Genomic DNA, 22,849 nt, shown 5'->3' on the forward strand with positions numbered 1-22,849 from the left:
AAAAAGCAGGTAGTATCGATGACACAACACCGAGAACATGTCCTCGGTACATGTATTTTCACATAAGCGGGAGAAGTTCGCGGGCTGAGAAAATATCAAGTTCCTATACCGAGAACTCTTAACATGTACTTAGCGAACAAACCCCTCACTACAAGAAATATGCTCTTTAGCGGCGACATGTCGCGCTAATGACTATTAGCGATGACTTTGGGTATTATTAGGGGCAATAGGTGTCGCCCCTAAAGAGTCTTTTTGTTGTAGTGCCTTCTTATTCCCTTTTCTCTCATTCTCGACAGACTCTCCCTCTATCCTATGCAACCTTTCTTTCTCTCACTAAAATCTCACTTCTAATTGCTAATTCTTTCACCAAACTCAGTTTTCTTCTCTATTTTTGAAGGTTATATCTATTTCTCTAAGTTATATATATTTTTGTATAACTTTCTATCCCTTTTTTTTTTATGAAATTTTTTGTTCGAAGGTTTTTTAGGTGTGATTTTCTCCTTCCAGTGGACGATTTCAAGTTTATAGCTAGGCTATTTCAAAGCAATAGTAAGTTGTTTCTAATTTTTCAGATTTGTAGGATTTTTTTTCTAATTTTATTTGTTTTTATGTATATATATTTATGTAAACTTTGTTTTCTTTTCTGTATAGAGATTAGGATTATGTTTTTTGTATATATATATTTATGTAAACTTTGTTTTTTGTATAGAGATTATGATTTTTTTTAATATTTTTAATTTTTAGGAAATTTTACATAAAGTGACAACAAAACTAATTTTTTTTAACATTTTTATTGACACACGGGTTTTTTTTTTATAACTTTTTTACTGTTCATTGTTTATTTATTACAATTTTACGGACTCATCCCTGCAACCTTGGTTTCCGCGTCTTCGTCCCTAGCCCAGACACGCAAACTCATGCCATCAGCTGCACCTCGCCAAGAAGATGAAAGAGCCCAGTCGCAGCCCAACTCAGAACCGTGCAATGCCACCAAACCCAGTCCGAGAGAGAGAGAGAGCCCACCCCACTGCACAACACCCGTCGCAAACCACCAGGTCCGACCTTCCTTTGAACCCAGCACCTCGACCACGATAGCTTCATCGCCACCCTCTGCAACTCGAACTCAGAGCCAAGAGAACCCAGGCGAGAACCCGACCCTAACTGCGCGAATCCATGTGCGTCTCGACCCTCCTTCAAACCGAGCACCCCGACCACGAGAGCTACATGGCCACCCTCTGCAACTCGAACTCAGAGCTGAGAGAACCCAGGTGAGAACTCGACCCCAACTGCGCGAATCCATTTGCGTTTCCAACTCCACCACGACGAAGTACCCGAGAACGCATGTGACCCCAGACTTCGACCTAAGCCCGAGAGCACTCATGCATGTTTCCAATTGCACAGAGCCGAAGCACCCACTATTTCAATAACTAGATTTGGATTTTTGAGCCACCTATTGTTTAGGTTTAGGTTTATGTATAGTTGTCTAATATCATTTTGTTTTTGTGTTGTTTTTTAGTTGTTTATGTTTTCTGTATAGTTGTTTTCATGTTGTATTTTAGTTGTTTAAGTTTAAATATAGTTGTTGTGTTGATGTCTAATTTATGTTTAATTGTTTTTCAATATATTTTGATTTTTTTTATAAAATAAATGTGTTAGTATGTAATGAGTTGACTTCTAGTTGTTCAATTGTTGTTTTTTAATAATTTTTTAATGCAACGTGTTGATGTCTAGTTGTTCAATTGTTGTTTTTTAATTATTTTTTAATTAGCTTATTGTTATTTTCTAGTTGCTTTTTCGATATTGTATTGTAGTGTGTTGCTTTTTAAAAATGTATTGGGTTGTAATGTTTGTTGTGGGGTTGTTGTTTTTGTGTTGCTTAGATTTTATTTATAGTTTTTTTCATGTTGTTTTTTAATTGTTTAAGTTTATTTATAGTTGCTATGTTGTTGTGTTGATGTCTATTTCTTGTTAAGTTGTTTGCAGATATATTTTGATTTTTTTTTTTTAAATCATGTTAGTATGTAGTGGGTTAATATTTAGTTGTTGTCTTATTATTGTTTTTTAGTTGTTTCATTGACACTGTATTTTTGTAAATATAAAACTTTAAAAAAAGTATTTTTGAAAACTTAAGGTAGTATTTTTGAAAAAAAAAATCAGGGACCGTAAAAAAATACAAAAAAAAGTATATTTAAAAAAAAAAAAACCTCTATTATATATATAATTAAATGTTAGTTTTAGTAAAATCTATTGTTACATTAGGGTGTTATTTTTATTTTTTTAGTTTTTAAATATAAAATAAATATTAGGGAATGAATGTTTTTATTATTAGATTTTTAAAATATTTTATTAGTGAAAATGGGATAAGGGATTAGAAAATGGTTAGATGTTTAATTAGTATTTTTTTGGTATTAAAATTGATTCTTTGTTGTTTTGGTAAAAATTATGTACAAAATTAAATTTAGTAGATTATAGAACCTATAAATTGTATTTTGGATTTTAAGTTAATTATTTTTAGTTAGTCTTATACTTTAATAGTATATTTTTACAATTAGATTTAATATGCTTTAATAGTATATTTTTGGTATGTAATTTGCTTTAAAAATATGTTTGCAATGTTTTATTGATTGTTTTGGGTAATTTATGCGTGTTGTTTGCATGTTTTTTATTTTTGGGATATATGAAAATATAGTCGTTATACTGCCGATTTATTTATTTTTATATAGATTTAGGATATCTACTAAATTTTTTAATAAAATGATTAATCAGTAAATTTAATAATTTTGTTAATAATGATGAAAATAAATTTTATAAATATATTAGTGAAAATTTTAATGTTAAAAAATAATTATAAAACTAATCATTAATAATTATATAATTAATTTAAAATAATAAAATAATTTAAATTAGATGAAAAAAAAGTAAGCCTAAACAAATAAAATATTTTTTATTCTACTCTAAATAATTGTTAAAATTACTAAATTTAGTATTTAACTCAAACATGATAAGAGTAATTATTAATAAAAAAATTATATATAAACAAATGAAGATAATTACTAAACATATTAAATATAGACTTAAATATCATAAGATATTATAAGACGAAAATTCTATCTATTTGTTTGTCTTTCGTAATAAGAAATTATTACTAAAGATAAGATAGTGTGTTATTATCACATAGTGATAATTTTTATTGATTTAAATTTTCACGAAAAGTCAGACCCGTTCGGAGAGAGTGAGTCATTAATGACTCTTAAATTTGTCTCCCTTTGAATTGTCCAATTCAGACAGTTTTGAATTATTGTATACCTATAGTTTGATCTGTTACTCATTTATTGTTTCATTTGTAGAGATTTCGGTATGCATCTCTTTTGTTCTCGTAAGTGGGCAGACTTAATTTTAGTTTTGGCACTTATGAGAACTATGGAGAGGTGATGTCAATTTTTTTACAAATATATAACAATATTATGAGTATAGATCACACTATATATATATAGTAAACTTGAATGAGATATGTTCTTTACCCTTATAAAAATAGAGTGAAAATGTGGATTAGGATACACACACATATTGATTGTAAGTTTGATGATAAGTGTTTCGTGCAGTGCTACACACATACAATGTCGATCAACAAGAGCTGGATTAATTTGACAAATTGGATATTTGATGAGTATGTTAAGTTTTTTTTAAACATTTTTCAAAATTTTAATTGTTTATTTACAATACATAATTACACTATATATTGTATCATAAGATAAGTTGCGTGCATATCGCGACACACAGCAAACATAGTCAACTGATACTGAGAGTTCCACACTAGTTTTGAGCGCGCCTGAAAATGACGACCTATCTTTGGTACAAACTGTCTTCGAAAACGACGTGGCCACCAGACATGATATGGTTGTATCCTTAACATAAGGGACCAAACTCCATTTACTACTGATACTCCACAAACTAGAGTAAGCGGCTAAGTTAGCCTACCCTACTAATGTATTGTATAGTAGGGTATAGTAGGCGAGCGAGTTAGCGAAGATTCGGTGTGAGTTGGTGTTCAGCATGGAGGTACCGCTTCACTAGGGCTCTGCGCCCGTTCCTTAAGTTCTTGACCAGATAAAGAGATTGTTGAGATGAGAGAGCGTCTTCGATAATTAGAGGAGCACATCCAGACTCATTGTATCACACCGGGATCTCAATGTGTCCCACCACCACTTGATGATCCCGATGTTGGAGGACCGAGTCAGTAGGAGGACTTATGTATGATTTTTATTTTTATAGACTATTATACTTTCATCTTTAGGACAACTCTTTATTTTGATTGAACAAACATATCCTTATGTTTTTATTTAAATGTTTAATATAAGTGTTTTAATTTTAATCAATTGTTTTAGTTTTAATTAAAATTAAAGCAATAAATAAATAATGCACCAATAAAAAAATCTCGGTTCAGTCTATACCGAAGACCCCACCAGATGACAAAATTGGACAAGCTTCACCGACGATATTGTCCCCGGTATACCGAGAACAGTTATTTTCGGTATAGGATATACCGAGAACATATTTCATGTCCTCGGTAGAAGTTTACCTCTATCGATGAGGATGTATCGAGAACATGTTTTCGGTAGAAGTTGCACCGGGAATATTCAGGCTTCTACCGACGACCTTTGTTCTTGGTATAGACCCTGTTTTTTGTAGTGTATCTTGAAGTATATATGATGATGAAAAACCCCAAAATTAAGTACAATTAATATTTTTTTAATCCAAACTTGACAAGTAAATGAGCAGCTAAATTACTATTCTAGCATAATGGAAAAACAAAGCATACTTGTTGAAATTGCAAGTCTCAAAAGTCTAGCACCCAGAGATTATCCTCAAACAAGGAAGACCACTGACACAAAAATTAGGTGATACAAATCAAGTCCCCCACACATATACACAACATGGTGAATCGCTTTTAAAAGACTTCGCAATTGAGCTATGGTGCTCTAGACTGAATCGACACACCGTAGAACAAAAGAAAAGATCCAACAAAAATGGTACGAGCCAAGCACCATGATCTACTCTATTCTCATTATTTGAGAAATTTCATTCGTTAAATTTATGCGGATGCTAAAAAAAAATTAGTTTTAGTTATAATAAATTTTGTGACTAAAAATAAATAATTTATGACTAAAAAAAATCATTTTACTTATGTCATCACTAAAAAATCTGTGATTAAAAATATTAGTCACAAAAATCACAATTTATTATCACTAAATGTATTTTTAGTCACAATAAATTTTATCATTAAAAATAATAGATTATGACTAAAACTACATTAATGATAATTTATAATTAAATATGATTTTTTAGTCACAAATATTTTTTTATTATTACTAAAAGTGACATTTAGTCACACAAAATATATATATATATATATGTTGTGACTAAAAAAATATGTTAACTTTTTTGTTTTTTAAAAGTTATTTGACCAGTAGGACTATGTTCTATTTAATTTGAAATCATTTTCCTTAAAAAAATACTGATATAAAATGGTATTTTCAACCTTAAAATAAATAATAAAAAAATATATTTAAAAAAGTGTTACAAAACATACTCAACATATACACATCCTACCCACTCTAGATGTAAATCACACAATGTGCATAATCCAATCACTTTAGAAGTCTTAGCATATTCTTACAAAGTAAAATTATATATAATATCCATACATGGTAAGCACAAGAAAATGATAAGATATAACAATACAATAACTACACGAATATTAAATAAGGGCAGCAACAGAAACCATACTCAGAGTAACCAAAACTTACAAATATATTATAAAGGGTGAGTACTTAATGGTTACATTAAATTTATACCCATCTATGGTTACATCAGTTCTAACTATTGGATTGTTATTAAATAATTGCAATTAATTCAGTAATAATTAATTAAAAATATTTAATCAGTATTTAATCTAATGTCAATATAAAAATTTACCACAACAATTAAATTTAATAAATGATTCAATTATCTATGATGTTTGTTTGTACATATATAATCTAACAATTTAACATGCAAACTAAATTTATCAAAAAAAAAAAATACAAATTAAAAATATCAAAATCTCAAGTTATTAATAACATAAAATCTGAATTAAAATTCATCTACATGAATATAATTTGAAATCTAAACTAGATAAATAAATATGTATCTAAGTATAATTTGAATTTCAAATTATACAATTAAACAAGGGTATAATTTTTTTTTCAAAACAAATAATATAATATGCTAAAAAATTAATGAAAAAAAATAAAATCTATCGTTATTAAAAACTATAAAAATTTCAAAAAAGTGTTTTTGATAAGCTAAATACGAATTTTGTGATTATATAGATGAAAATTAGAGAAACTTTAACTCCAAAAACAATGTAAGACTTTGTAATTCTTTTTATTTTAGTGTTGGTAATATGTTTATATATAATTAAATATTAGCTATACTTACTTATTTCAAATAAAGTAATTGGTGAGATGACAAATGTTACTCTCACTCAAGTTTGAATCAGCTGGGTTACAATTGTTTATTTACTATTTTTTACAAAAAAAATCAAATACTAATATATGTAATTTTTCTTTTCACTTGTGTTTAGGCCCTAGCTAGTCCTTAGCTTGGTCTGCCCATGATTAGATGTAGCCTGGTGTGTAAGGATTGGTTCTGTGTCATTTCTTCACTTAATTTTCGCACCAAAAGAATACAACAACATAAGTCTGACGAATCAAAACTCTTACCATGCACTATTATTTTTAGACGTGAAGTTTTCAATACTATTTGTATGAAACCACCAACACCTTTCTTGTATCATTATTTCACTAAAGAGTCGCAGATCCTTCACAAAATCACTACTAGTGGTACTCAAAATTATTTGAATTTTTTGCCTTGGAAAAATGTCAAAATATTTTCAACCTATGATGATTTGGTGCTACTCTCACCGGATACTCAAAAACTTTGGATTATATGCAATCCATTTACCAGACAATGGTTTGAGCTTCCTGAAATTATCAAACCTAAACAATTTATGTGGGGTGGATTGGTATGCAAAGCACAATTAACAGACGATGAACAACTATGCCAACCATACTTTGGACACAAACTCACTCAATGCAAGTACAGGTCATTCTACTAAGTCCTATACGTAGCACATTCAAGGATGACCATCTTTCTACGCATTACGATGTCATGACTTATTGTTCAGAGAGTAGAGAATGGAGTGGATCAAAGCTTTCCATTTCAGGGACATATTTAGATTACTCTCCTCCATTTGTTGGCAACGGAAAGCTGCATTGGCTAGACGATGATCTTGAAGAAGTGGTCCTATTTGATCCCTTTAAAGACAAAAATAATACAAACTATCATCGTTCAATTGCTTCTCCGTTAGGGTTTGTACATGATCTTAGTGAATTGATACGCCTTGTTTGTGTTCGGGGGCAACTATGTATCTCCCAACTTCTTGTTCCAAACGAGAGAATTGGATATGCGTCTAGCTAAGGGAAGATGGGTTGACGAGTTGCCGGGAGTCCTATGGTCCTATCGAACCACAACCAGGACTGCAACAGAGGAAACACCATTCTCATTAGCCTATGGGATGGAGGCAGTCATCCCTACTGAGAGTGAAGTTCCGACAGCTAGATATGAGCTGATGACAGACGAAGCAAATTGGGAAAACATGTGCCATGAACTCGACACCATCGACGAAAGAATGAACAAAGCACTCTTAAGAGTCTCAGCCTATCAACAAGGCATAGCCAGACATTATAATAAGAACATCCGCGCTCGGACATTCAAAGTGGGAGATTGGGTACTACGAAGAGTGTTCAAGAACACTAAGGAAGCGGGAGTAGGTAAGCTCGCCCCGACATGGGAAGGTCCCTACCTGATCACAAATGTAGTCGGACATGGAGCATACAAGCTACAAACTAAAGATGGACGTGAAATCAACAACAGTTGGAACACTGTCCACTTAAAACAGTATCACTTTTAACTCAACCCAGTCTTCTTTCATTTTCTTTCATCATTGATCTCACGGGATCTTCATTCAAGAAACATACTGACACTATCATGTAGGAAGTGTCAGAACTACATTTGGGCTTGATCCCTGACAAGGGTATGTAGGCAGCTCTATAGAGTGCAGCCCCAAATTATGTCCAATTTTTTCTTTTTACCTAAGATTGGTCATTCAGCAAGTTAGTCAAGAAAGTGAACTAGCCTGACCATAATTTATCCGAGGACAAACGCCCGAGTTAACAAAAAAAAAACCAATAGTCTAAGTTTAAAATACCAAGTATATTACACTTAGACTGGAGGACAAAGATAGAGTAAATCATCAGCCAGACAACCATGGTGAGTGATATGATTAGCCAAGTTAATCGGCCATCCAGTCAGTCATCCGAACAAGGTTAATATGAAAAGTAAGATAATACTTCTAGTCATTTTAATATAAAGAAAAATATGCAAGATACAAGATTACTTTGAGCCAAAATACAAGAGTGTTTCATAACCATCAAGACTGCCAGCCTACCATATCAACCATTCAGGCTAGACCAACTACTACCGACATAATCTTGTTAGAAAGAAATTACAACAACATACAACAACAACTTATAAGAAGTTTGTGCAATCATAAAAAACTTATTAAAAAAAAAGAAAAAGAAAAGGCTTTTACAACAAAGAAATAGTAAATTAAGCAAGGGTCATAAATCAATCCTCCTGCCTAAGATCGTCTGTAGTCATGTCTCCAAAGGAGACAGCCAGGTTGTCAGCTTGAATAGCCTCTTCAACCCTCATTTGTTGCACTTCTTCATAATCAGCAATAAACTGAGTTACATTCCAGGAATCAGTCTTCCCATCATGAAAGTCAATCGCCATCTAACCATGACACTAGATCTCGGCCTCTAAGGCAATATCAGTCAAACGACCTTCTAGCATATCAACCTTGGTTTGAACATTGTCCAAGGTATCCAAAGTAGGTTTCAGTCGACTAGCATCTAGCTCCTTCGCATCCAATTGGGTCGTGAGTTCCTCATTAAGTTTCTCAAGGACTTTTTTGCAAGTCTTCAATCCCTTGACCTCAGACTGCAGATCAACACTCTGATGGTTCAATGTTTTCACTTGTTTTTCCAGTTCTTGAATCTTCTCATTTGCCCACATAAGGCCTTGCATACCCTGACATAATAAAGAAAAACAGTAACAAAATAATCAATCAATCTGACTATCCATCATTATGCAATAAATTTGATAAATCAGACAAACCTGAAAGACATGGGAAATGGAAGCAGAAAGCGATGACTTTGATCCAAGCTGATCAAACCTGTCTTTGTCATCATGCCATAGTAGCTTATTAACCTCCTCAAGGTGAGGACCAAACTCAGAATGTCCTGAGGCAGGCGACGGAAAAGAAAGCTCTATCTTCTCAGCAAACCAGTCAGACGAATCAGTTGGAGAATTATGCTTCTTCTTGTTCCTCTGAGTCTTTCCAGTAGTAGGAAGAGGAGGAGGAGGAACTTCATTGACAACATCCTTCTCAGCACTTGAAGTTGCAATTGCCTGCTTCTTACGTGCTCGTAGGCGTTCCATAGCCTCAGAGCCTGTCAGATTTAAACGAAACGTTTCTCTAGCCATAAGAAGGTTTGCAAAATTCCGTTCGCCTGGCGTCAGTTCAGTCAGCAAAGACGATTCATACCCCAAAATCTCAAGACTTCGTGTGATAAGTATAATGCGAGACTGAATACGACTTGTAGGAAGGGTAATACCTTCAGGATGACGAGGAACCTGACTCCACAAAGAGCTACCACGAAAATTCGAATCAGACAAGATCGCTTGCCACCTACGATCTTCTTCCTGAAACTCAACAAACCGATCAACCCTTCCTTGAGCTCCTCGACACACCCAGGCAAACGGTAAGTTCACTCTGCCTGCAAATTAAACAAAACAACCAGTCAGAAGAATGTCAGCAAAAACTACAAAAAGAAATTAATAATTTTGTCGGACGCAAGCACTCACTGGCTGAAGATCATGCATGAGGAATCTTACAATCAGCTGGCAACCCCAACACATTATGAGAAACAAAAAAGTATCGATCATTCCAACGTTTGTCACAATCTTTTAGATCTACAATAAGGGAACTCTTCAACTTAGATAAGAATTGGTATCTACCCTTGTCCGTATGATGCTCCTTCAAAGAGTATGCAAGTAACGCCTCTTCAACAGTAAACTCAATGCCATGTTTCTCACTAAAAACTTCCATGGCCATTCGAGCACGCTAGACATTCGACATCAGCTGGATAGGTGATACACATACTTCTTTCACTAACCTAGGAAGAGGAAATCTGAACCCTTCCTTGAAAGGAAGCTCATACATGCATACCCAGCCAGGTAAATTCCAATTAGCCCACTCCCCACCAGATGGGGCATGCAGACTAGCATAACTAGGTATATCATAAGCCTGATGAAGCCGAGGCAAATCCTCTTAAGTAATCTTTGACTTCGGGTTACAACCCAGAAGCATGCGACCAGACAGACCACCAACTATAGGCTCATCACTATTCACACCAATTCCGACCACGTCAATAGGAATATTGGGATTGGTGCAGCAAGACAATATAGATCAAAAAGTTATTGATAGACAGACAAACAACTAGTTCTCATCTAACCATTCAAACAGTCGGGTGATAGGGTAAAACATCCTAAGATGAATGAACTAAAGCTACATACCCGGTCATACACTACGTATTTATAAGGCAAAACTATCATAATACATGGCAAACAATAAAAATACATGTTCCTACTATCAACAAAGATAAAATGCAAACGGCAATAAAAAGTGAATCAAACCAAAGTTATAACTACAACCTATACAAAACGACTTCAAGATCAAATAAGAACACGAAGAACGACATAATAACATTCAAAGAAAGAAAGGAAAAGGAAACCAACCTCTAGAGAGCTTTCCTCAAAGCCTTCAAGACAAACCCCACCAAATGCTCCACCAAATGTGAAGAGCTTGTAAACAATGCTCACTTTTATAGGCTCAAAGGGACCTTGGATAGATGACAAGTGTCAATCATCCAATGGGGAAAAATAGTATACCTACAACCAAATTTACCAAAAAGCATGTTTGGGTTTGGACATACTTAGTAAAATATAAACCCAGGCAAAATCATACAAAGCTTGATAAAATTTGTGAGCTCCAATCGGACCTGGCTCCCCTCATGCGCACAGTTCGTATCAGGCGATATGCACTCTAGTCTGCAAGGCATTCGGACAGTCCACCACTTGGTCGCGTATATACCTGGCCAGTAAATATCTTGACTGGACAGTCGGACAACCTAACTCGCGGATGCATGTCACTCGGCCAATTAGTCCCGCGCGCATCAACAGGCCCCTCAGCCACTCGAACAACCAGCCAATTAGGCCCGTGCACATCAGTAGGCCCCTCGGCCACTCGGACAACCGGTCACTCAGCCGCACACGTCAACAAACCCCTTGTCCACTCGGACAGACAAATGTGCGCGAGTGCGTGTCACTCGGCCAGCTAGGCCCGCACACATCTGCAGGCCACTCGGACACTCGGCCACATGCACATCACACGGCTGCATAAGGCCACATACTCGGACAGTCGGACATGGGTCAGGGGAGAAATTTAAACCGCGTATACCTTTCGGGGGCCGCGTTGCGCCCCCGGGCAGCGAGACCCCTGTGAATAATTGCTAAAAGGGGTAAATGAAGTCAAGGCATATTCTGACAATTGTCTCTAACTTTTGGGACCGATTAAGTTGGATAAATTGCGATAGAATTAATTTCTTTTTTCTACTCTTTGATAAAGAATGAATTTTATACCAAAGAGTAAAGGACAAACTGCAGTAGACAAAATCTGTCCACTTGATAAAAAAATGTCCAACAAGCAGTCAGATTAGCATCTTGGCCCAATAAGCCAGCCTGACTAGCCAATAAAGCCCAAACCCATGTGAATAGGCTCGCATATACAATGAACCGTCCAAAATGCCCAAAACCATACCCGGACCTGGACCCGAATTCGGATACGCTCAGTCAGCCAGGGACCTTGAAACAGTCAAGACTCACACCACATTTGCCGAGAATTTCTGAAAGAAACCACTTGGAGCGAGTCAGACGAATTAGGAAGACGGAGGAACAACGGTCGAGAAAAAGAATAATAAATAAGACCCTCAAGGGTTGAGGATGGGACATCTGATAACCATTTTACTCTACTTTACTTTCTTACTGAAACAAAGTACTACTCTCTCTAGTTGATCCAATCGAGCAAGTTGAATCAGTCAGCTTGGTCTAACCCAATCGGACTTGACCTGATCGTTGAATTTCGCTGTCATCTCTGTCGTCACTTTGACCATCCTACTACTCATCCATCCATCAATACATCGTTATTTTCATTATAATTTTATTATTTTCAATTAGCTCTCATTACAACTCGACTAACTTGAGCGTCGGAGTCCCTTTGGCTGACACCCCACCGGTGCTCCCAATTGAACTCTCATCTCTCTCTCTTTGTTCTTGACAGGTTGCTAGTGCCCATCTAATCAATTGTAGGAAATCACCTCTATAGTATGTTGTTATACCCAGATTTCGAGCCGTAGAAAATATGACCTCGAAAGCTGAGTTCGCATTAAATGGTCTCGTGAGGGTTAAGGGTATGCTCTACGATTGTAAATCGGAGCCTGCAAAGTATGGTACAGATCTCGAATATGGTGACCTCGAAATGATCTCGATCTCGAAGGATAGCTCTGTGAGCCCCTCATCTTCAGAAGCAACTTCGGAGCAGGGATCTCGAGCTCGATATGCCATCTCAAAAGAAATGTAAGCTCGGGAAGTGTCAGCGGCTCGCACAATGACGTGAAGCCTTGGAGATACGCAATGACTACCTTGAATATCTACAAGTGTTGTAGATATGGGATATGATCCTCATTTATTAATGTAAATCCCCAAGAATCGTGGGATATTATTTGGTCAGTTATGCGTTTCCTGGTCTTCAGGGACGTTTCCTTTTATATCTGATTATAGGCATTTAAAGCCATTTATTTTATTCACAAAAGAGTAACTACCCAAAATATGTGGGATAGTATTCTGCGTCCTTCTCTATAAATAGAGAAGGCATGCACCATTGTAAAGGATCGAATTTCTGATTCTTGAGAGAAAACTCTGGAGAATTCATGCTAAAGGATTGTTCAGAGATAATCTTGAGATTAATAACAGAGACTCGTGGACTAGGCAGATTTAACTGCTGAACCACGTAAAAACCGCGTGTCTGATTCGTTTGTTTGTTTTAGCCATTGTCTTTAATTGTTTGCGTGCTCTCTTCTTTTATCTGTTGACGAAAAGCGGCTCGGGAAAATTCTGGACCTTCCAGGCCGAGGCAAGGACGGAAACCACCGTCACCTATACGGTTTCCTCCGTCTCCCGTAAGATATCCTTCACCTCCCCGCAGGAACGCTCAACCTGGTCGAGATCAGGATCAAGGGCGTACAGGGGAGAGACAAGGAAACGGGGAGACGTTCCAGGGGCGGAAAGGCGCGCCATCCGAGAGAAGTCAGACGTCCCGATCTCGTACTGCAGTGACGAGGCGACGTAGAAAGGATCCACCACGAAATGACCGATCGATGAGTTTCACTAGCGATGAGTCCGGAGAAACAAGGTCTGTCAGTAAACACGACCGGGGTCGTAAAAATACTGGGAATCACAAGAGCCATCCCGACCTGCGCAATCACCTGAATCAGAGCAGGGGAAAGGGAGATCAGACAAACCCGGATCTTAGGAATCATCTGAATGGGCGTAGAGATCCCTCACGGAGACGCGAGCCTGGGATCGCGATTAATGACTATCAATTCCAAACACCGCTTAAGGACCCAGTACAAGAAAGGATCGATCAGCTCGAAAAAGCCTTTAGGCTTTTGAAGAATGAGCGAGGAAACGGTTGATATGAGGACTCTGATGAGGAGCTCGAGCCGTTTGCTCCCAATATTTCTAGCACTCAGTTCCCCCAAGGGTTCCGGATTCCTCATGTCCCAGCGTTTGAGGGAAAAACCGACCCGTGCAGCCATCTGAGTACATTCAACACTATTATGAGAGCTAGTAACGTAGGTTACGAGCTCAGATGTATGTTGTTTCCAACATCATTGGCCGGGCCTGCCAAGAGTTGGTTCGAGAAGTACAAGAGACATTCTATAACTTCGTGGGATCAATTGTCTAGAGACTTCAAGAAGCAGTTCCGGGCTATGGTGGGAGTCAGACCCGAAGCATCCACTTTGACTAACGTCCGACAACAACCAGGCGAAACACTAAAGAGCTACCTGACAAGATTTAATCTAGAGGTCGCCCGAGCTCGTGACGTGGATGACAGCGGGCACTTGATGGCCATCCGAGCTGGTGTTTTACCCGGGAGTGCACTTTGGGATGACATACAAGGGAAACCGGTGAGGTCGATAACCGAGTTTAACAGACGGGCGCAGAAATTTGTTAATGTAGAGGAAGCGAGGTCAACACTCAAAGCGACCTCGCAGACCGAAACTACAACGATAAACATTAACTCCGCCTCAACCTCGGTTGACCCTCTAGTTACACAGCCTGCCTCGGAGAATCCTTCCAAGAGAAAAAAAAGCGAGGGAAATAATCCCAAGGCTGATGGAGGAAAGAAGAAAAAAGGAGAAAGATATTTCTCCGTATATAAAGTGCATACCGAGCTCAACGAGTCCCGGGAAAACATATACCTGGCTAATGAAAACCAGGTCCCCTTCAGGCGACCAGATCCTATGAGGAATCAAAAGTCCAAGAGGGACTACAGCAAGTATTGTCGATTTCATAGGGACACCGGCCACACAACTGATGAGTGCCGACAGCTGAAGGACGAGATCGAAGGATTGATCTCGAGAGGTTATTTCCGGCAGTATGTCAAAAACCAGAATACTGGACAGACTACTGCCAGCCAGAGAGTAGCCGCACTTCCGGCGACACAGAATAATAACTCCCGATCTCGGGATGAGGATAGGCCTCCACCGATAGATGGAGAGGAGGTAATAACCATCTCGGGAGGTCCTCATCTCGCAGGAGGGGGCAGAAATGCTCAAAAACGATATGTGAATGAGCTGAAAACAGGGGACGGGTCTCCATATGAACCCGAACCAAGGGCACCAAAAAGCCAAAGGGTTGAGACTCAGCCTATAACCTTCACCGAGGAGGATGCCTCTCACGTCCAGTTCCCTCATCATGATCCACTCGTCATCACCCTACAGCTTGCCAACAAAAGAGTGCGCCGAGTTCTCATAGACAATGGGAGCTCAGTTAACATTCTTTATAAAGCAACCCTAGAGAAAATGGGGCTCTCCCTTCGCGACCTGAGGGCTTGTGCAACCACTTTGTACGGCTTTTCTGGAGAAGGAACCGCTTGTATGGGGTCCATTGAACTCCCTGTGACCTTGGGAGACTATCCAGTCTCGGTGACCAAGATGATGGAGTTCGTGGTAGTAGAGTTACCATCTGCCTACAATGTATTGCTCGGGAGACCCGCCCTGGTCGGGCTGGGGGCAGTTTCATCTGTAAGGCATCTAGCCCTTAAGTTCCCAACTCCAAGCGGGGTCGGAACATTGAAAGGAGATCAACTGGCAGGAAGGGAGTGCTACAGCATTTCCTTAAGGGGAAAGAAACAAACAAGCGCGCAAGCACTTGTTGTCATACAGTATAAAGACGGGACAGTTCTAAAAATTGACGAGGAGATCGATCCAAGGATTGAAGAGAAGATTGACCTCCAACCTTTGGAGGAGCTCGAAGAGGTTCAGCTCGATGAATCTAGTCCCTCGAAAAAGGTGAAGGTCGGGAAACACCTCCTAGACGAATCAAAATAGCAATTAATTTGCTTTCTGAAGAAAAACCAGGATGTCTTCGCGTGGTCCCACTCTGACATGGTGGGAATAAGCCCTAATATAGCGAGCCACGCATTGAATATAGACAAAAGCTTTCCTCCGAAGCAGCAAAAGCGAAGGCAGCTGGATGAAGACAGAAAGAAAGCACTAAAGGAGGAGGTGGACAGGCTGAAAGCAAATAATTTTATAAGGGACGCTTTTTACCCTGATTGGGTGGCCAATCCAGTGTTGGTCCCGAAACCCAATGGGACATGGAGGACGTGCATTGACTACTCAGACCTCAACAAGGCCTGCCCGAAAGACTGTTTTCCCCTACCGAGAATTGATCAGCTCGTGGATGCCACGGCGGGGCATGGTCTGATGTCATTCATGGATGCCTATTCTGGATATAACCAGATTCCCATGCATGCCCCCGACCAAGAGCATTCAAGCTTCATTACGGATAAAGGGCTCTACTGCTACAATGTCATGCCATTCGGACTCAAGAATGCCGGAGCAACGTACCAGCGGCTCGTAAACATGATGTTCTCAGAGCAAATAGGGAACAACATGGAAGTTTATGTTGACGACATGCTCGTAAAGTCCCAACTTAACAAGAACCATGTTGATGACCTCGAAGAGTGCTTTGGCGTGCTCAGAAAGTACAACATGAAGTTGAATCCTCAGAAGTGCACTTTTGGGGTGTCTTCAGGGAAATTTCTGGGTTTCATTGTCAACTCTCGTGGAATCGAGGCTAATCCCGATAAAATAAAGGCCCTGATTGATATGCCGTCACCTCGGAAGCATAAAGATGTTCAAAGCTTGACTGGCAGGATGGCAGCTCTGGGCAGGTTCATTTCGAAGTCAACGGACCGCGGTCTCCCGTTCTTCAACTTATTGAAAGGAAGTAAAAAGTTCGAATGGACAGACGAGTGCGAGCTAGCCTTTCAAGAGCTAAAAAGGCACTTAGCCGAACCACCTATCCTATCGAAACCTGAGACGGGAGAAGTACTGTTCTTATATCTCTCAACAACTGAACACGCGATAAGCGCGGTGCTCGTCCGAGAGGAAGAGAGAATACAGAAACCCGTCTACTACATCAGTAAAAGATTACTGGGGGCAGAGTCAAGGTATCCACTGATGGAGAAACTCGCCCTCAGTCTGATCCACTCATCTCGAAAGCTCCGCCCTTACTTTCAGGCACATCCTATCCATGTACTGACAGATCAACCATTAAGGCAAGTCTTGTCCAAACCAGAGGCATCTGGTCGACTCCTTAAGTGGGCTGTTGAGCTCGGACAATTCGAGATCACCTACCATCCGAGAACAACCATTAAGGCACAAGCGTTGGCAGATTTTATAGTAGAATGCACCGGTACAGCCGACGACGAAGTAACAACCACGGCCCACGAGCTATGGAAACTTTACGTCGACGGGTCGTCAAATGAAAATGGAGCGGGGGCAGGAGTTATTCTGATCACCCCTGCAGGGAGAAAATTTCACTCTGCATTAAGATTCGGCTTTAAAGCATCTAATAATGAAGCTGAGTACGAGGCTTTACTGGCGGGACTACGAATAGCAAAGGAACTCAAGGCCAGAGCTATACATTGCTACAGCGACTCCCAGCTCGTAGTTAATCAAATCTTGGGAGAATATCAGGCTCGTGGCACAAAAATGGCAGCTTATCTGGAGAAGGCAAAGTACGCATTGGAGTTTTTTGAGTTTTATGCAATCGAACAAGTTCCCCGAGAACAAAACTCAAATGCAGATGCCTTAGCTCGGCTCGCCACTTCCACTGAAAATGAGGAGCTGAATGTTGTACCCATAGAACATCTGTCAGCACCCAGCATTACTGAGTCAGACAAGGAAGATGTGTGCATGATCGAGACAGAACCGACCTGGATGAGCCCGATCGTTGAATACCTCGAAAATGGAATTCTTCCCAAAGATCGAAGTCAGGCTCGGAAACTAATGTATCAACTTCCTCGTTACACCATCCTGGATGGAAGGCTATACAGAAGAGGATACTCCTTGCCATTGCTCAGATGCGTGACTCCCCCCGAGGCAAAGAAGATTATTAGAGAAGTTCATGAAGGGTTTTGCGGAGATCATACCGGGGGGCACAGCCTATCCAAGAAAATTATACGCCAAGGATATTTCTGGCCAACCATTAAGACGGATTCTTTCGAGTTCGTGAAAAAATGCGACAAGTGCCAGAGATTCGCCACGATACCCCGAGCTCCACCTTCCGAACTAACCATGTTGACGTCCCCATGGCCTTTTGCGGTATGGGGCATCGACCTCATAGTCTCACTCCCAACTGGCAAAGGAGGAGTAAAGTATGCTGTGGTCGTGGTTGATTACTTCACAAAATGGACGGAGGCTGAACCATTGGCGACCATAACTTCGAAGAAGATCCTGGATTTCGTGGTAAAGAACATCGTATGCCGATATGGAGTGCCAAGAAAGATTGTGTCTGACAACGGAACCCAGTTTGATTGCGACTTATTTTCCAACTTTTGTAACAAGAACGGTATAATAAAGAGCTTTTCGTCAGTGGCTCACCCTCAGGCGAACGGTCAGGTCGAAGCCGTTAATAAAACTCTCAAGAGTTCCTTGAAGAAAAAGTTGGAAGAAGCAAAGGGACGATGGCCTGAGGAATTACCCCAAGTCCTTTGGGGATATAGAACTACAGCTCGGACATCAACTGGGCATACCCCGTTTTCTCTAGCATACGGCTGCGAGGCAATGTTGCCCATTGAGGTCGAAATTCCGACAATTCGAACTCAGATTTACGACCAAAGTTCCAATCATACTCAGCTCGAAGAAACCCTAGACTTGATCGAAGAAAAAAGGGAGGAGGCTCAGCTGAGAAATGCTGCTTACCAGCAACGAACAACAAGATATTTCAATAAAAGGGTCCGAAGTCGAAATTTCGGAGTAGGAGACCTGATTTTGAGACGAGTATTCTTAGCAACCCGAGATCCAGCAGCAGGAGTACTCGGGCCAAACTGGGAAGGACCATACCAGATAGAATCAGTCATCCGCCCTGGCGTATACAAACTTGCGAGATTAGATGGGAACCTCATACCACGAGCATGGAATGGCGAACACCTTAGACCATATTATCAATAGTGTAGGAAGTGTCGCCCGTAACCATGATTTTCTGTACTTAGTTTGTTTTTGAATTTCAAATAAAGGGTCTACTTTGTTTCACATGTAACTTATTTTTATTTTTGCAATCTCTCTTAATTTAATAACCTATGGTCACACTCATAGGATATTAAGGGGGCAACATTGGTATACATACCTCTAGCTTTAAAAAAAAAAAAAAAAAAAAAATACAATACAAAAAGTATTTGGATACAACCAAATACGCGAGCTAAGATAGTTCGGACTTAACCGAGTTATCAAAAACAAAAAAGTATTTGGATATAACCAAATACGTGAGTTTAGATAGTTCGGACTTAACCGAGCGAGCTTAGATAGTTCGGACTTAACCGAATTATAAAAAACATTAAGTATTTGGAAATAGCCAAGTATGCGGGCTTAGATAGTTCGGACATTACCGAGCTACCAAAAACCAAAAACGTTTGGAATTAACCAGATGTGCAAGCATAACAGGTTTGGAACAAACCAGCCAAATTATCGATCAATGATGAATGGGAGCCTAAACCCGTCACAAAATATGTCGAGATCGAGGCTGGAACATCTTAAAATAGTTTCGAACTCATAACCTCGGAGCTAAGATACTAAGGATGAGGGAAAGTGACTAAAAAGATTAACCAAATCATTCATATTACATGCCATATAAGTACTTTTCAGTTCATGGTTACAGTAATGTCCGACCTTGATAAATAACGAGGTTGGAAACGGATAAATCGAATAAACTATGCATGAATGCATCGAATTTCGAGCCTAAATCCAAACTATGTTTGTATGCATAAATAAACATAACCGGTCCATCAATTATAAAAATATGCAAAATATTTCGAACCAAGAAATGTAAGTATATAAAAGAATAATAAAGGGAATTGTATCAGCCCCGTGGGCACAAGTTGAAATAATTACAGAAATAATGGGACGCAGCCCCGAAAACTGATCTCCCCGAGGTCAGATTCAAAGAAGAGGAGTCTCCTTGGCCTTCTCAGCATCAGTGGCACCGGACCCCTCAGGACGAATAGCATGACTATCCTCCTGAGCTCCCTCCGAAACAGTACTCGGAGTAGCTTTATCCTTCTCGAGCTGGTCAGCCTCTTCCTTCTCGAGCCGGGCATTCCATCGTTCGAGGAAGGACGCCTCGAGGGGACCCAAAAAACTGGTGTCCAGTTCTTCGTTATAGGCCCACATCCGGTACATGGCTGAATCGACCGCCGTTTCCTTCTTTTCTTTGAACTCAGCAGTAAGGCGGGTTTTGATATCCTCCATGAGGTCGAGGGTGACGGCCTTGTCTTCCTCGAGCTTCTTGTTGGTCTCCCGAAGCTGGATGTTGTCTTTCTTCTGCTCCTCGAGTTCGTTTTTCAGCTTTCCGAGCTCCTTGGCCATTTCCTCACGCTCCTTAACCACTGCCTCGAGCTTAGTATTCACTGCCTTCAGGTCGTCATTCGCTTTAAGGTGGAGGTCCCTCTCCCCTTGGGCAAGGGTCCTGCTCGTATGGACCTCGTTGTTCAGCTCGTAATTAAGGTGGGCAGTGAAAGCAAGAGCCTGAAAAAAGGAAGAAACCATCATTAGCCTCGAGACAGCATGAATGTAAGCAAAGGGAATATATAGGATACTTACCGCGGCAGTGTGCTCGATACTCTTCTCGTACAGGACAGTGCGGTCCCGAGTGCCAGTTAGACACTGCCACTGAGGAGCCTCAAAATTGCCGTAGCTCTGGCCAATCCGGGACATTACATCCGAGATCAGCGTAGACCCGTGAGGACCGGCAGCATTATCCACCACATACGAATCCATATGGGTGGAAATAGTTAGCTTCTGGGCTCGGGAAGCAGAAGGTCTTTTGACGAGCTGGGTAGAAGGCATTTGACCCGCCACAGGAGGTTGGGATTCAACCACGGCAGCGATATCAGTCTGCGAGGCCGGCGCCACCACAGGGGCGACGGCCTGCGAGGGTGGTATCGTCATGGGGACGTTAGTTTGGCCAGTCGACGCAGCAGCAGAGCTCGAAGCCGGCGGGGGAGGAGGAGGCGTTTTCCTGGATCTCTTGGAGCTTTTCCCAGGCTGACTGGTTGTCAGTCCCCTTGCCCTGGGGCGCTTGCTCCTCTTGGCACCCGCATTGTCGATGAGGGCGTCGAGGTCGGAGTCCATGTTGCCTGCACAAGTCATCACAGTGAGTCAGTGAAAGAAATACAAGTTACTCCAACACTATATAGAGTGGTGAAAGAAAAAACCTAACTGGAACTTTCCCCCGAGATCGAGCTTGGGGACCATGAAATTCCCCCGTCTTCAGAAGAGGCGGGGGGAGGGCCTTCCCTATAAGTTGGTGATAACCTCGAAAGGTCCCTATAGTCATTGGTCCCATACTGCACAGCTATCCCATTCCACATCTCGTCTGTGGTATACATAGTGTCGTATTTCCCGAGCCCACTATCAAACCTATGGACACAGTCATCTACCCAACTCCATATATAGAAGTGATATCTATCCTGTGGGCACGAGACTAGTCTATTGGGCCTGTGTTTTAATAAAGTGGGAGACCACATTCGCGAAGTAGGAAGGGTTTTACCTCCATCGGAGTCCGAACCCGAGGCTTCATCATTTGCCTCGTTCCCTGACCGCGGACTTCTCGAGCGAATTGGGAGAGGTGCTTTCCTTTCCCTCCTCGGAGGAAGGATGCCTGTGGGCAGAGGCACTTCCTCCCAGCGTTCGTATTTTTTACTGGACCAGTCAGAGGTTGACTGGCCCTGTCCCAACAAGCCACAAGCTCGAAGCTTGTCCTCATGTAACAGAAATGAAAGAGACCTCCTGCCATAAGGGAGTCGGAGCAGGCTCCCTCTGTGCTCCTTCATTGTCTCGTCGGGGGTGGGACGCTGAAAGTTAGCTGAAAGGCGAGATACACTTCAACTAAACATGGATACAAGGACTAAAGATTCGAGCTCAAAAATAGAAAGTAACGAGAATACTTACGAATTTGCCTAAACGAACGATGTCGAGACGGGAACAGACCGTCTGTCCAGAAAAAAGCCCTTTTGAAGTCAGGGGGATGGTTCGGAAGGTCTTCAAAGATTTTTGTCTCTTTGGGATAGCTCGAAAGGTAGTAAAAACCATCTCCTCCCCGAGCTCGGGAGGGATTACTCTTCAAACAAAAGAGGTATAAAATCTCTTGGGGTGAAGGTCCTATCCACCCCAGCTCGTGGAATAAGGACCTCAGGGCAGACAGCACCCTGTATGAGTTGGTGTTGAGTTGGAATGGAGCCAACCCAACGAAATCGGTGAAATCTCTAAAAAAGGACTTCAGGGGCAGCAAAGCTCCTGCCTTTAGGTGTTCCTGGCTCCAGGCCGCGTACTTCACACTGGAATCACGGCCCCCAGGAGCGAAGCAGCTCCGTTCATGTCTTGTCGGAGCTCGGCAATTCAGTGTGTCCAATGAGCTAAGGCCATGAAGGGCCAGGATGTCAGTTATCTGGTCGGAGGTGGTAACCGAGCTCTGGTAGAACTCGGCTTCAAACATCTCCCTCCTAGGCTGCGAAGACGAAGGCTCTGCCATTAAGGAAAACTGAAGTTCCCCCGGATAGTATGCTACCGTGACTTTTAACGCGGGGTCAAGGGGAACTGGCCTAGGTCCGGGGTTCGGCTCCGGATAGATGGCTTCCCGAAGGACCCTTCTCTTCTTTTCGATGACCTCATCAATCTGGCGGCGATAGTGGGCTCGAATGTCTTCTTGCTCGCGTGCGATCTCGTACTCTTTAATTCGACGCTGGTTCCGGACAAAGACCGATTCCGGGCTCGGA

Source organism: Humulus lupulus, chromosome 6, assembly GCF_963169125.1.
Source record: "Humulus lupulus chromosome 6, drHumLupu1.1, whole genome shotgun sequence".
NCBI lineage: Eukaryota > Viridiplantae > Streptophyta > Magnoliopsida > Rosales > Cannabaceae > Humulus > Humulus lupulus.